This window comes from Equus asinus, chromosome 16 (genome assembly GCF_041296235.1).
Source record: "Equus asinus isolate D_3611 breed Donkey chromosome 16, EquAss-T2T_v2, whole genome shotgun sequence".
In the NCBI taxonomy this organism is placed as follows: domain Eukaryota; kingdom Metazoa; phylum Chordata; class Mammalia; order Perissodactyla; family Equidae; genus Equus; species Equus asinus.
In genome coordinates, this window is record NC_091805.1 from 30,024,758 (window position 1) to 30,040,672 (window position 15,915).

The window sequence follows — 15,915 nt, forward strand, 5'->3', positions numbered from 1 at the left end:
GGACTTTCAAGTTGCTGAAGGAAGGGAACCCCCTGCTAAGCTGGGTCAAAGACGGTCCCTGGGGGTGGAGGTTGTAGGGAAGACATAGAGAAAGAATTATGAGAAGTTTTCTGTGGTTTTTTTCTGAAATATAAACTTTTATTTCTGTGCCAGGATTAATTCCATTCCAAACAAGGATGGTTAGAGCGGTGTTGCTAGGAAATTAACAGCTGTTTGTTTGGATGAGTTTGGACAAGGATGTGTCATTTCTGCAATGCAAACAGGGACGGGCTTTGAAGCATATGAAACCAGACTTAGTCTGGTGCTATTCAAGGCAGCGCAGTGCAAGGCTTTCTAGATGGAGCCAAGGTGGAGAATCTTTCCCAAGGTGATCTAATGCCCAGGGTTGGGTGGCCTGGAGCATGGCCCCAGGGTCCCCTTCCATCTGCCTGGCCTGTCACTGCTCGCCCTCACCACTGCTGCCTGGCTTCTGACCCTGAGCCTGGCTCCTGGGTGCCTGGGACCAGGGTGACGGCTGAGCGGGATGGAAGATGGCGCCTCTTTAGAAATGAGCCCTGGAAAGCTAACTCACCCCCAAAGAACTCAGCCTTTGGAACTTTGAGTTGAAGCCCTTAAGAATCCCCCGAGCCATCCCCAGCGTCACCTCACCACTGCCCCTCCTCAGGCTCCCTCTCCGCTATATTTTCCACGGCGCTAACCACCAGTTGCAGCCATGTGTTTTAATGATTTATTTATTTAGAGTCTCTCTCTTCTTTCTAACGTGGAAGCTCCATCCATGGGTTTGTCTGTTTTGTTCACCTATGTTTCTTCAGTACCTACAACAGCCTCTGGGACATAATAAGCACCCAATAAATATCTGAAAATAACCAAATCCATTCATCTATTCAATATTTTGTCCATCAGAAAACTGGATTTGTTTCATCTAAGAAAACTTTTATGGAAAACCTTCTGAAGGCCTGGAATTACCCCTGGGGTTTGGGATTGGAGTCTGAGAGTTTGAAACGGAAAGGAAAGAAGGTTCCCCCTGAGCGCCAGAGGGAAGGGCGGAATCACAGTGCCTCTCTCATGTCCCATTTCTTACTCCACCAAGTGCTCTCGTGTTCATTGCGTATTCACGCCTCAGCTCAGCCTTTTGGGATAAATAGCCCTATCTCAGTTTTTCAGAGGAAGACATGGAGGTTCATAGAAACTAAGTAATTTGCCCCAAATCACATGGCTACTCAGTGGTAAAGCCAGGGCCTTTGTAAAGCGTACCGCTGCTGCCTTTAGCTGGCCACTGGCCCTCCTTTCTCCTCTTTAGCTGTCCCTCCAGCTGCCTGCTTTCCAGAGGCGCAGAGCCGTTCTGACAGTCAGGGCTGACGGACATCCCTCAGCGAATAGAATATCATGTAAACCATCACAACCTTTTTTTTTCTTAATCTGCCTTGGTTTGAGATTTCTACTACCATAAGCTCTAAAAAGCAAAGCAACTCATCACGATATTTACCCTAGTTACCCATGGATGAGAGAATGTGCATGGAGAAGAGATATGCAAATTTGGAATCAAATTTCCCAAACAGCTAAGGTGTAGAACCTCCCAGAATATGCTCAGTAGATTCCTACTGATTTAGTGATCTCATTTTTAGGGAATTCCTAGTTTGCACCATACTTGAAAATCAAATTTGTTTCCAATCCACTTTAGGCTTAGAGATCCTTAGTGATATAGTCCCCTTTCCAGGCCCCCAGCAATTTTGCCCTCTACTCCCCAAACTGCGGGCTGGGAACACTTCGAAATTCTTGTGATTGAGCAACTGAGGACCCCAAATAAACCCCCAGCTGTCAGGAAACATCCTGTGTGTGACTTAGTTGTTCTGAGATCTCTCTGAAGGAAGTTTGAATTCTGGTCCCCAGAAAGTGCCCGTTTATCTTTGTATGCTACAGCATCGCTGGAAGCCGGGGGCAGGGTGCTGGCCTGCATAACATCAGAGGGGAAGAGCAGTCAGTGGGTTCACTCTTCACTACAAACAAGTATCTTTTAAGCAAGTATTTAAATAATGAAATTTCCTCCAATGGAGTTTCTCTTACGTCTTATTCATATTGGTTTATTTTCTTCAACTGCTCATTTAGTTTGTGAAATAATTTTAAAAGCTTTTTTAGTTAACTTCCTTTGCTAGGCTCTCAGGCAAAAACCACATCTGTTGTAGAAAGGGCCTAGACTTTGCTCGCAGGCTGATAAGATGTGCTCCTCTTTAGACTCGATGGGAAGGAGTCAACAGCATGTTCTAAATACGATCATTTTCCAGGCATCCCAGCCTGAGGACCCACAACCCTGCAGGGCCAGAAACTGACAGATGAAAAGATGTTCAACAGGACTAGTCATTGGATAAATACAAATCAAAACCACAATGAGATACCACTTCATACACAGTAGGATGGCGAAAATAAAAAAGACAGATAGTACAGACAATAACAAGTGTTGGTGAGGATGTGGAGAAATTGAAACTCTGATACATTGCCAGTGGGAGTGAAAAATGGTGTGGCAGCTTTGGAAAATAGGTCTTCAAAAAGTTGGGCATTGAATTACCATATGATGGAGCAATTTTACTACTGGATATATACTCAAGAGAAATGAAGACACAAATTTCATTGCAGCATGATTTATAGTAGTCAAAAAGTGAAAATAACCCAAATGTCTATCAACTGGTGAATAAATAAACAAAATGTGATATAACCATACAATGGAATATTATTTGGCCACAAAAGGAAAACAATGCTGATACAAGCTACAACGTGGATGAACCTCGAAAGCATGCTAAGTAAAAGAAGCCAGTCATGAAAGGCCGTACAGCATGAGACTCCATTTACATGAAATGTCCAGAACAGGCGAGTCCATAGAAACAGAAAGTAGTTGAGTGTTTGCCGGGGGCTGGGGGAGGAGGCAACGGGGAGTGCTAATGGGTACATGTTTTTTCTGGGTAGGTGATGAAAATATTCTGGAATTAGATAGTGGTAATGATTGCACAACTTTGTCAATACACTAAAAACAATTGAATTGTACGCTTTAAGAGGTTGAATTTTACGGTATGGGAATTTTATCTCAATAAAAGAATCTAGTGGAGGGAGATATATAAAAATGAAATAATATGAAGCAAAATCAATAGTGTGGTTAAATCCCTCTCTTCGGAAACCACCTTTGTGTCCGTTGAAGAGTTCGTTGGTTCCCTTTCTAACCACACCACATCAGAGAGTATGAAACTGTGAATCAGGGAAGTGTACGCTATTCTTTAACCCCATTTTTCTCCCTGGGGTACCTCCCACCTTGCCTTGTTCCTGGATGCCCATTTTTGCCTTATAGTCCAGGGCTTCTCAAAAATCTCTTGCACTACTTGTGAAAAGCTCTTGGGCTCCACTCCGGGTCCATTGAAACAGAACCTCTGTGTGTATGACTCTGGACTTGGCATTTTAACAAGTCACTCAGCTATAAAAATGATGCTCTTCTTAATAATAATAGCTTTTACCTGTAGAATACTAGGTGCAAGCACTATTCCAAATGCCTTACGTTAATTAACTCATTTAATCCTCAGTACAATCTACCACTGGGTACTGTTGTTATCCCCATTTTGCAGATGAATAAACTAAGGTACTGAGAGATTAAGAAACTTTCTCAAGGGCACATAACTAGTTAGTAATAGGGCCCAGAGTTAAACACAGGCAGTCTGGCTTCAGATTTCGAGCTCTTACCCACTGCACAATACTGTCTGCTATGGTCTGAATGTTTGCATCCTGCTAAATTCACATGTTGAAATCCTAACCCCCAAAGATGATGGTATTAGAAGGTGAGGCTTTGGGGAGGTCCTTAGGTCATAAGGGTAGAGCCCTCATGAATGAGATTGGTGCCTTCTAAAAGAGGTTCCAGAGAGATCTCTAGCCGCTTCCACAATGTGAGGACACAGAAAGAAGACACCAGGAAGAGAGCTCCCACCAGAACCTGACCACACTGATGCCCTGATCTTGGACTTCCAGCCTCCAGAACCGTGAGCAATAAAAGGTGTTTGTAAGCCACCCAGTCTGTGATACTTCGTTATAGCAGCCCGATGGACTAAGACACCACCGCTTATTCCCATCGCCTCTTATGCTTAAGTCTGAGACTCACTGTTATGGTTACTATTTAATACATTATTTGCATCTGTGAAAATAAATATCTATACCTCTATCTTTGATGTGAAAATTTACAAAACTAAATTTTCTTAAGGGGAATGTGCCGAGCTGGGTTGTAAGATTGTAAGTTTAGAAACAGGGTCGTGAAAGTCATACACCTTGGGAAAGGGGCCACAGCATCCCTCTTTGCCTTGTCCATTCACTTCAGGGGAGCTACCCGCCTGAAAGGAGGCCCGTCTCCTGCAGAAGAAACCTAGTCTAAATGCCATTTCCACGCCGGAGCCAACCTTTGCCGTGGTGCTTCTGACTCACCTGGGCCTGCAGAGGAGCCCTGCCTTTGGGTCTCATCGCTCTTGTTACAGAGCTGGGTCAGGCCTTTTTGGAAGTCCTGGCCAGCTCTGGGCTGCCTCCTGAGGGCGCAGGCCACTTTCAGGCTGAAATTGGGTCCCACAACTTCTGGCTGGCCAGAGGCACCGTGGCCCCAAGCTCGCTATTGGTTCCACATCAAGTGAGGCCCTTCTGAGGCGGCTCTCTGGGGGTCCTGCAGCCCGCTCACAAAAGCTGGTGTGAGATGGCGGAAAGAGCAAAGGTCCAGGCCTGGATCTGCCCTGGGGGTGGGCACACGGGGCAAGTCATGAGGTGTCTCCCAGACTCAGTCACTTCCCCTGGAGACTAGAGATAATCATGCCCAGCCCGGCGCCTCCGCAGGTGGCTGAGATGACTGGTCTTGATAACATCAGTGAAACTGCATCCTATGGTGTTAGCATCATCATTCTGAATTGCGTCTTTAACTCCGAGTCTGGCCTCCAGCATCCAAAAAGGGCTGGAATCCACTCACTCATTCAACACGTATCAACTGAATGAATGTGTGACTTCTTTGTTGATAACATGCAGAATTGCAAAGTGACTAATAGGCATTTCAAATGTAACACAGTCGAAGTGGAACTTTTAATTTTTCCCCCAAAATGGCCCCTCTTCCAGTTTGCCCCATCTCATAATCATCCACATCCACCCAGTTGCTCAAGCCAAAATCAGGAGTCGTCCTTGACTTTTCTCTTCCTTCATTCAGTCCATCAGCAAGGCCTTCAAAATACACCAGGGCCCCGCTCCCCCTTGCACCACTCCCATCCTCGTGCAGCTCCACCATCTCGCTCCTTATCCACTGCAACGCCCTCCGTGCCAGCCTTCCTTCTCCTTACAGTCTGTGCTACACTCAGCAGCCGGGATAAATCACGTCATGTCACTCCCGTGCCAGGAAATCTGCAGTGACTTCCCAGTGCACTTAAAATAAAAGCTCAAGTTGTGGCTGGCTCCGTGGCCGAGTGGGTAAGTTTACAGGTGCCCGGGGTTTTGCTGGTTCGGGTCCTGGGCGCAGACCTAGCGCTGCTCATCAGGCCATGCTGAGGCGGCGTCTCACAGAGCAGAGTCAGAAGGACCTACCACTAGAATATACAACTATGTTCTGAGGAGCTTTGGGGAGAAGAAGAAAAGAAGATTGGCAAAAGATGTTAGCTCAGGTGCCAATCTTTAAAAAAGAAAAAGAAACAACAAAGTTCTTGCTGTGCAACAAGACTCAGCATGAATCACCCCTCCCACCTCTCTGGCCTGGCCTTCTAAGTTTCTCCCCCTTTCACTCTGCTCCAGCCACACCAGCCAGCCTACTTTCTGCCATCTGACATGCCAAGCTCGTTCCATTGAAGGCCTTTGCACTGGCTGTTCCCTCGGCCTGGAATGCTCTTCCTCCAGAACATTGCATGGCTCCTTCTCATCACTTCAGTTTCAGTCCAAACAGCGTGTCCTCAGTGAAGCCATAACTCCTGTCCTGAGACAGCCTCTATTCCTTTATCTGTTCTAGTTTCTTCCTAGCACCTGTTACCATCTGAAATTGTCTTCACTGTGTGTTTATTTACATGTCAAGTACTGTCGTTCCCTCAGCTGTAACACAAGCTTCACAAGGCCAGAGGCTTTGTCGATTATCCTCAGACATGTTATTGGCTCTCAGTAAATACTTCCTAAACGAACGATGTGGTGCCAGTACTACGGCATTGGTTTTAACTGTATTTGATCTGTTCTAAAAAGAAGATAAGAAGGTTTACTGAACTGGAAATAATAAGATTTATTATTTGTAAATATCAGCCTAGGAAATTAGGTTTAAAAAAAATGAGGGAGGATGCTTCGATGAACTCTTAGCTCTGCAGCATCTCCAGTGCCACGGCTGCAAACACATCAGGCTATTCACACCCGGCTGGGAAGTCCGCCCGGGACTCCAGCTCGCTCATCCTCACTGGGTGTCTAATAAGCCCCTTGATTTAGCATGTCCAAATTGACTCCCCATGTTCTACCCCTGGGAGAGCGTGTAGTTCAAGACAGCTCAGCCTCCAAAAATCTTGGAGTCATCCTTCACTCCTCCCTTTCTTTCCTACCCCACGTTGCATCTGCCAGCAAATCCTATTAGCTCTTCCTACAAAATACATCCAGAGGTGGCCCTTTCTCACCTGCCCTTTCCTCTCAAGCTGGCTCAAGGCCCCATCACCTCTGAATTCCTGCAATCATCTCCTGACTGCTCTCTGTCTGCTCCCTTTGCCTCCTCTGTCTGTTCTCAACGCGTTAGCTAGAGCGATCCTTTGAAATGATGACACTCTTCTGCTTGAAACCGTCTACGGCTTCTCATCTCATGCAGCATAGGGTTCAAGTCCGTCAGAGGCCTCCAAGGCCTGACATGATCCTGCTTCTGGGTACGTCTGACCACGTCACTGCCCCACTCGCTCCACTCCAGCCAGGCCGGTCTCCTTGCTATTTCTTCAACACACCAGGCACACTCCTGCCTCAGGGATTTTTGACTTGCCATTCCTCTGTCTGGAATGTTCTTCCCTCAGGGATGCACACAGCACACTTCCTCACCTCCTTCAGGATTTACTCAAATGGCATCTTGTCAGAAAGTCCTTCCCAGATTTCCACTCTATTTAAATTTCATCTCCTCCCATTCTATTCCTCTTCCCTGGGTTATTTTCTACTTCTTTATCACCAACTAAAATAATAGTACATATATGCACATGTAATATGTAGTTTGTATATATATATGTAAGTTGGCTTATCGTGTATTCCTCCCACTAGAATGTAAGCTTCCTGAGGGCAGGAACTTTTGTCTGCTTTGTTCAGGGCAGGATGGAAAAGAGTGCTTGGTGTGTCATAGGCACTCCATAGCTATCGGTTGAATCAACTCCTGCAGGTGATGCTAGGAGTGAGGCAAGGACATGCAGCACAGGCTGCGAGGTCTTTAGACCAGTGAGTGTGGAGGTGCCAACTCGCCTCTCTGCTATCTGTCTAACCATCAATCCAAACATGAGAGCAGCTTCAGAAGGCGAGTTACAGTGTCTGTCTGTAAAATCAATCAAACTGTTCAGGGCAAACAGCTTTTCCTGATACTGAGACCAGAGATAAATTTCTCTCATGAGCTCTTCCAAAGAGGTTGTGGATTGTGGACAAGGCCTCCACCAGAGTGTTAGAGAGCTCCAGCGAGGATCAGGGTGTTTCTTACCACATTCTCCAGCATGGCTGGTGCCTATGCCAGAGCAAAACCCAGTAAAAGCAATCGTATGCAGGGTCAGAACAATGTGGTCCAGAGGTGCAGCAAATCCTACATCCTATTAGTCTGGACTATTCCAGAACAGACCTACAGTACTCAGGAACAGATAGGACTCATGGCTCGCGGGCCTGCTTCTCTCAGTCAAGGTTTTGTTGAACACTAACTGGCAGCGAGTGGAAGCATACATTTGCTAGGAAATTTGCAGGTCATCTATGAGACGGCGCTTTCCTGGAGTATTGTGGAGGTTATATGAATGCAGCTTTGGAGGTGCCCACATGGTCCAGGTACATGGCACTCCTTGGAGTTACACAGTGCACAACCTGCACAACTGTATGAGACATCCCTGTTTATGAGGCTGAATAAGTGTAGAGCCATAGGCTTTAACCAGCAGCCCAAGCAGAGGATCGCTTGCCACATAGTTATAAAAGTTCCAGTGCCAGAAAAGGACACTTAATATCTCACTTACGGAAAAATGGACCAAAGAAACAGCAGTAGGCAGGACCAAGATGCTCCATAAGGAAGAAGCTGGAATTGGGTCTAACACAGAATGGCCACAAAATGTTAGTCTGAAAATTTTCAAAGCAGGTGAAACAAAATATGTCCTCCCGGCCACACCAGCCGTAAAATACCTCAGTGGAGCCCCCATTGCCCAGCTCACTTGAGCAATGGGGTTTTCCCTTCAATGCCCGTATTGTGAAATAAACGTGGAGATAGATGACTGAATTACTTTGCTGTTTGAGATTGCTGGCCATGGCCAGTTAAGTTGGGGCAGTTGCTGAAACGAAGGCCTATAGTTAAGTTTTTCCACTGAGAAATTTGATTCTATGAAATTGACAGTAACACAGATATTCACTCTGCAGGCATCCCAGTCAGCTCTTCCCCCCAAGGCCTCTTAGCCCGCACATTCTAGGGAAATCGATGTCTCCCTGGGTCCATGTGCAAGAAGCACATTTCTTGAAATTTTTGTGATGAGTCAAGGGCTTTCATGAGAGTTAGTTTTCACACCACCCCCCAAAGATATACATTTTTTTCTTTCATTTATTGGAAGATATGAAGGAATTGCATGGTAATTAAGCTGAAAAATATGTAAGGTGGCGATGACTAAGGAAACACCTCAGCTGTCAGGATCTGGCTGGCCAGAGGCCCCAGGACTGCACTGACTCGAGGTCAACCCTCCTGGAGAGCCTGCCACATGCCGGGCACCACGCTAGGCGCTTTTCTAAGGTTGGGGGACTGGACAGAGATAAAGATCAAGAAGACATGACCCTTGACCTCAAGGAGCCCCCAATCCAGTGGAGGAATCACAACTTTCTGACCCACAAAGTTACCTAGCACCGCTGCAGTGCATGCTGAGTGTCCACTGTGGGGAGCTGACCATGCGCGACCCCTGTGGATAGGGACCCTGGGCCTCCCCGGGAGGGGGCTCTGAGCTGGGTCTGAAGAAGAGCAGGAAGTGGAAAATTGAGGTCTCATAGAGGAGAGCTGCTCACAGCCTCCTATCTCTGACTATTTCACAGCCTCTGCTAACCAGAGAGAAAGTAAGTTTGAACGCATCTGGGCCACTGTATTTCAGGGTCTTTTTTACAGCAGCTTAGCCTAAAGCCTAACTGATACATCCGTGGAGCAGTTCCTGAGCTTACCTCCCCTGCCACATCGAGCCCAATATAACTCAGTCAGCAAGAAGAAAGGAAGGGAGCCAGGGACAAGAGGATCCTTGTGATGAGCCAGAAATTATTCTAAAAAACCCCAACTCTAACCTCCCACTGACTCTGCCAGGCAGGAGCTGCTGCTCACTTCTGGCACTAAACAACAGAGGCACAAACCTTTTCCAAGGTCACACACAGCTAGTGAGCAGCAAAGACCAAGAACACAGATAGGTCTGATACTTCCTACGACTCGCATGGGATCAAGTGTAGACATGGAGAGCCTCAAAGAACTGCATCAGGGGTCCCCCTGCATCCCTCTCTGCTCCAGGAGCACAAGAGAAAGCATCCCTGATGTCCTGCTGAATCCCAGCAGGGGCAGGTGACCTCAGGAGCAGCAGTCTTAGAACTAGGAAGGAACGTGGAAATTTTCCAGCTCACCCACCTTATTTTACAGGTGGAGAAACTGAGGCCTGGAAAGGTAAAGTGGTTTGTCGAAAGTCAAATGATGCCTATGACCTTCATGGCTCTATTCAGCACAGATACTGCAAACCTTATGTCCCCGGCCCTCACGGACAAAAGGCAAATTAGGGTGTGCGCGTTCTTGCGGACATCCTTCAAGTCTCTCTGGGCTCAAGAAGCAGAAAATGAGGTAAGGGCTCTGTGTATGTCGAGGAGGCCAAGGGCAGAAATGTGCTTCAGTTACTGTGGTCCACGGCTGACCCTTGACCAAATTCTAAAGTAGGTCAACCTTGTCTTTGTCCCTAAGTTTCCCTTAGTGGTTCCATTGTTCCCCTCCAGATCACCACCTCCCCATCCCATGCTCTCCCTTCTCACTCCCCTCTGCTTTCAGGAGTGACAGGGACAGCTCGGTAGGGATTTCAGCTGTGCCCTGGAGTAAGTATGTTCATTTAGACCGTCTCTCCAACCACCAGTGAAAAACTTCGTCCTCATCAAAGAGGCTTGAGGCCCAACCAGCAAGTAGGGAGCGATTTGAGGGGGCGATGGTGGGAGGCGGGTCATTGGGAAATCCGATATGCATAATAGGGAGGCAAGCATTCCAAGGACTGGTACCCTGAGGTCTGTGGCCAAGCCGGTCTGCGCGTTGGAGCTCGGCACCGCCTTTCAAAAAGATGATTCGGTGATGAAATAAGAGCTTTCATATCTGTTGAGGGAGCTTGCCGCATTCCCGCAAGGCTCCTGACTTGAGCAGGCTGAGTCAGGAATGGGCTCATTTGTTAGATAAACCCAGTTATTGGTTTCTCAAGACTTTGTAAACTGATCCTGAGTGGGAGTATTTCCCTTTCCTTAAATGGATCATTGAAAAGACTGGACACAAATCAAGAATTCAATTTCTAACCAAACAAATTTCTACCCACACAGATAAGTTGACTCATTTTAAGACAGGCGACTTCTAACAAACAAAAGATTTTCTTGGTCTCTGAAACTGACTTCTCATTGAATGCCAGGTGAGGCTCTAGAGGGGTCCTTTAAACATCCCTGTCTGGGCTGCTGTCATCCAACGTGTTACAGAAAAAAAGCACCATATACACGTCAAAGCCTTTAAATCTATGGATTCTCATTTGCTGTTCACCCTTCCCCTGGGAAGAAGACTGTGGATCATATTATTGCTCCCACTTGATAGATGTGGAAACTGAGGCCCAGAGTGATAAAGAACTGGCCCAGATTCACACAGCAAGAAACCATTCTCTTCCAGTGCCTTTTTCCACTTTCACTTAGTACATGCTTTCTTGGGAGATAGATCTGAAATGCCGCAGGTTAAAAGACAGAGGGGATGAGCCACCAAGGACTCAAAGATAATTTATTTATTTAAAAAATACTTAGGGGCCGGCCCCAATGGCCTATCAGTTAAGCTCAGCGTGCTCTACTTCGGCGGCCCGGGTTGGGTTCCTGGGCTCGGACCTATACTGCTCTGTTAGCGCCCAGGCTGTGCTGGCAGCCCACACTCTAAAACATAGAGGAAGACTGGCACAGATGTTAGGGAAAATCTTCCTCAAAAAAAAAAAATCCTGCGTGTCAGGCACCGTTCCAGGTGTCAGGGATTCAGCGGTGAATAAAGCAGATGAGAATCCCACGGCTACTCCCTTCCTGTCCATTTCTGGCTAATAACACCTGGCACTCACTTAGAGCTTAATGGCTTACAATGTGTTTTCCTGTCCATCCGTCCTATGCCCCGCAGCTGTCCTCAGAAAGGCAGCTTTTCTGACAGCACTGGCAGCAGCACCCTCCAACAGCCCTGTGGCTCCTTTGCACTTTCTCCTTAAACCCCCAGCCAAGGGTCAGAGGTACTGGTGGGAGCACCCAGGAGCCCTCAGAGCTGCTCCACACCCCTTCCCCACCTCACACAGTTTAGTGGGTTTCCAGAGAGTCAGGTGGTAGGGAGCAGAGTCCCCCCAACAATTCATAAACTGGCAACTAGCCAAGCCAAAGGACCTGACCACACATGGAGAAACAACACAGGTGTTCATGCCCTTGTGACCCATAAATTGAGTAGAGAGAGACCAGGGAGGGACAGACTGGGAGGAGGGTCCCAGGAGACAAAGATGGGAGCTGGGCATGTGCACACCCAGGATTCATACTTATTGCCCTACGGGCAACATTGGGCTTCCTACTGGTGGCGAGCTTTCACGGGGACAGAGTCCCTCTGGACCTAGGGTGGGCTCAGCCTGAAGGAAGCAGAAAGTGGAGCCACACACAGCAAGGGAAGGTGCAACAGATTGTGCCTGAGCCTCTCTCATCAGACGGGTGTGCCGTCAAATCCTGGCCCACCCACAGAGCTGTGTGACCCTGGACAAGGTACTTAACCTCCTGAGGCTCCGAGTCTTCTAGATCTGGAAATCACCGACCTCCCAGCCCTGGAGCGAGGACACACATGGCATCTGTGATACGTGAAAAGCCTGCGCACAGTAAGCACCCCATTTTACGCCTGCAGTTGTTACATGAGGAACTTTTCCAAGTACGCTTTTCTCTATTCACATGAAGCTTTTCCTGATCACGTAGAAAATTATGATTGTGGATATTTTGGAAAATACAAAAAAAAAATAAAAAAAATAGAAATTGCCTTATGTCCCCAACACTCAGAAAGCATCGCTGTTAACATGTTAACATTTTAGTATATTTCCTTTAACATCATAACACACACACGCATAGATAGAGCCACACCCACAGACACACACATATGTCATGAAATTTTGTGGTTAAGAATGTATATATTTTCTTCTTTTTTCACCTAACACTATATTTTGAGCATTTTCTCATATCATTAAAAATTCTTAAAAACATCATTTTCAAGTTTCAAAACAATAACAGAATTTCCTCAGTCATTAACATCATTGTACATAAATCTTTGTGTTTCTGATTATTTATATTTTTCTATTTATTTCCCGTTTTGCCGATCAATTGATTGGTTAAAACACATGAACTATTTTTTAAAGAAATACTTAGTGAATTTATTCAAATGAAGAAAGCTTAAACGATACAGAACTGAAAATAGAGATCTATGTACAATAAAAATTGAATATAAATTAGCCAACTTCACAGACATTTCCAGTTAGAACCATACAAATACATAGTCATCCTTTTCTTTTACATAGAGATAACACATACATACATGACATCATGATTCTGGCCAAAAAAAAAAAAAACAGAGATACTAAAAATATTCTCAACTTTTAAAAATTCTACGGAATAAATTTCAACGACAACCTTCTTCATGAATGTAGACCCCTGATTTAATCCCACAATTTTATCATTCCAGAAGCATGGTTGGCTTTAATGTTTTTAGACAGATATTAGTGTGATAACACATTGCCTCGTTAATAATTAAGGCTTTTTCATACATGGTATCTCAGTGTGGATGAAAAATTTTTAATATTGATTATTTGCTATGATATTTTAAACTTCAAAATCTTTTCAACATAAGAAAATAGCTGCACACATTTAAGTGTTTTCTTATGAAACACAACTGGAAAGAAGTAAAAGATGATTGGTCTTTGTGGTTCCTAGTAATAAACCCTGTTGTATTTTTTCATGTAGTATATGTTGCATTCTTATGCAATATGCAGGACTGCATTAAGAGCCAGCAGTTCTTAGACAATGTTACCAAATAGCCTTGTAAATCTAAATGCAGCAGAGGCAACAATCTTCGTGGGGTACTTTCAGCTCATGGAAGTTGAAGCTATTCCTTTCAGATCTTTTTCCACCTCAAGGTGAAACAGACTGTTAGGATTTCATTAGTGGTTTCATTATGTGGCTTTTTAAAAGATAAAAATGGTTTTGATTTCTTTCACAGTTCAACATTCTCAGTGGAGACATTTTTTTTCTGGAAATCATGTAGCCAGGGACATTTTACAATGTGTTTTCCTGTGTTATTTTAAATAACAAAATGCTTTTTTTTTGTGGATGAAATCTCTCACTGCAATTGTAACAAATGAGCCTCGACATCTTTAGCGCTCTTATCGCTATGTCCTGGAACCAAAGCAAGATGATTTTCCTGTTCCCACAATCCACTTAATTGTTGTTTTAAATCTGCATATATCCTCCATTTGTAATTTCTGTTTTGGATGATAGTTCTGACTATCACCTTTATGATGTCTGAAGACACTTTCAACCGATTATTACATGTTCTTCCAATTTGCTTCTAAGCAGTGACTTTGCTAGAGGCGACGCGAGTCTGCAGAGCAGCCGGGTGAGACGCGTTGTGTTTCTTCCTGTAAACTCCTGACGAGCACAAGAAAGCAACACCAAGATCTCCTATCGTTACCAACAAGTGACAAGTTCACCTATACTTCTCATTCTTCAGAGAGTTAAAGCTACATTCAGTCTCAAATTCCTGCTGAGCAAAACTTGTGCCGTTGTCTCATGGTCCTGAGAAAACTCAAGGAAAAAGCCCACTGTATTTGGATGATGGGCTTCCTGTCTGGGAAGAACCACTGGAGTTAACCAAATCTGTTCCACTGTCACGGCATAGCTGTTAGGCAGGCAGCCGGCACAAGCCAGTTTGCTATCTTTATTTGCCGTGTCACAGGCTCCACTTCTAGGGGACTGATTTTTTCTGTAACCAGGAGTTCGAAAAGGCTGATGAACTTTCTTTCTGCTATGGATTGCCATATGTAGTTTATGTGGCATTTCGCAGCATGTTCAGCTGTTCTATTTATGTAAGTAGCCAATCGTGTTAGAGATCTTGAATCTCCTTAACGTTCTTATAAGTGAAATTAGAGATCTTTTTTCTAGGAATAGCAATAGAGTGATCCTCAATATTGTTACAAAAGTTCTGCCTTCTAACATTGTGGGTTTGGATGCCATAATCTCTCAAATACTGGCACCTCAGCCCAGCCTTGGTGCTGACCAGAGGCACCCGGCAGCCTAGAGCATCTCTCTGCCAGGTCCCCCAGGACGCCAGCGCACCTCCTCCTGGGATGGCTCCCCACGTGGGTGCCCCGCTCAGCTGGCTCTGCCCTTCTCAGGTCAAGAAGGACCTGAGGGAGGGAGAAGAGCTAAAGCACATGAACTTTTATAAGGCAGTTTTGCCAATTTCCTGACCAGATAAGTTACACCAATTTACCTTCTATCAGCAGAGGCTAAAAGGAAAGATTTGGGAAGCTTTGTAACTTCCTCATGCCTGTAATTCTTATTGGCTGTTTGCAATTAACAATAAAACCCACATAAAGACAAGGTCTGTGAAGATTCTCGGGGAGCCACAAAGGGGACTTTGAGAAGTTGGTCCTAGCTCCCAAGCTGTGGAAAGTAATAGCCGGAAATTACATAGATGATAAAAACTTTAATAGTCCCAAGGGATAGAAAAAAGGCGGTGAGGGGTATGGCGGTACCTCTTGGGGGTGTATTTTCAGTCCTGAACTACAGAGGAGGAGTGTCAAGTGGAGGAGACCCCTATGTCTTAAAAAAAAACTAGCTCTCAACAACCTTGAGCTCATTCCCAACAAAGCATAGAAAGGAGGTGATCATCCAGGCTTTGTGGACCATCGATTTTCCATCAAGCCATGAACCAGCTTTCACTGAGCACCCGTGAAATGCCCAGCACTGGGGCTGGGCCCTGCGGGGTTGCAGATGAAGTGGAAGCCATAGACCTACCTGTGAGGAACGTGTGCTCTTGGTGGGGAGGCTAGACCAGCATGCCCAGGAAAATACCCCCGTTTACACAGGACCGTGGGGAAGCGAGTCTCAGACTGTGCACTGGGTGCAAGATGGTGCGTCGGGAGTCCTGAGGACAGAAGAGGGATCGGCGGGATGCGGACTTCGTGAGGAGGTGAGGCGCGAGCTTGGAGATCCCAGGGTGGCCACCTTCCATCCTTGGATCTGGGGAGCGTGAAGGGCTCATCCTCTGAGAGGAGGAAAAGCATCACCAGTCACCAGTCTGGGTCCCCCGCTGCTCCCAGCAGCCGCCTGCTCCACAGATCAATGCTCAAGGGCCACAGGTGAAGAAGGGTGAGGAAAGACGGGAACAAACAGCTCGAGTCGAGGTGGGAAACACAGCCCCGTCTCTCCCACCAGGCCGAGTTTGGTGGCAGG

The 15,915-nt window shown here is 46.0% G+C and overlaps 1 pseudogene; it reads right to left on the reverse strand.

The window, feature by feature from the left end:
- Positions 1-12,714: 12,714 nt before the first annotated feature.
- On the reverse strand, positions 12,715-15,694 carry LOC106828095 (KATNB1-like protein 1 pseudogene; annotated as a pseudogene).
- Positions 15,695-15,915: the final 221 nt, after the last annotated feature.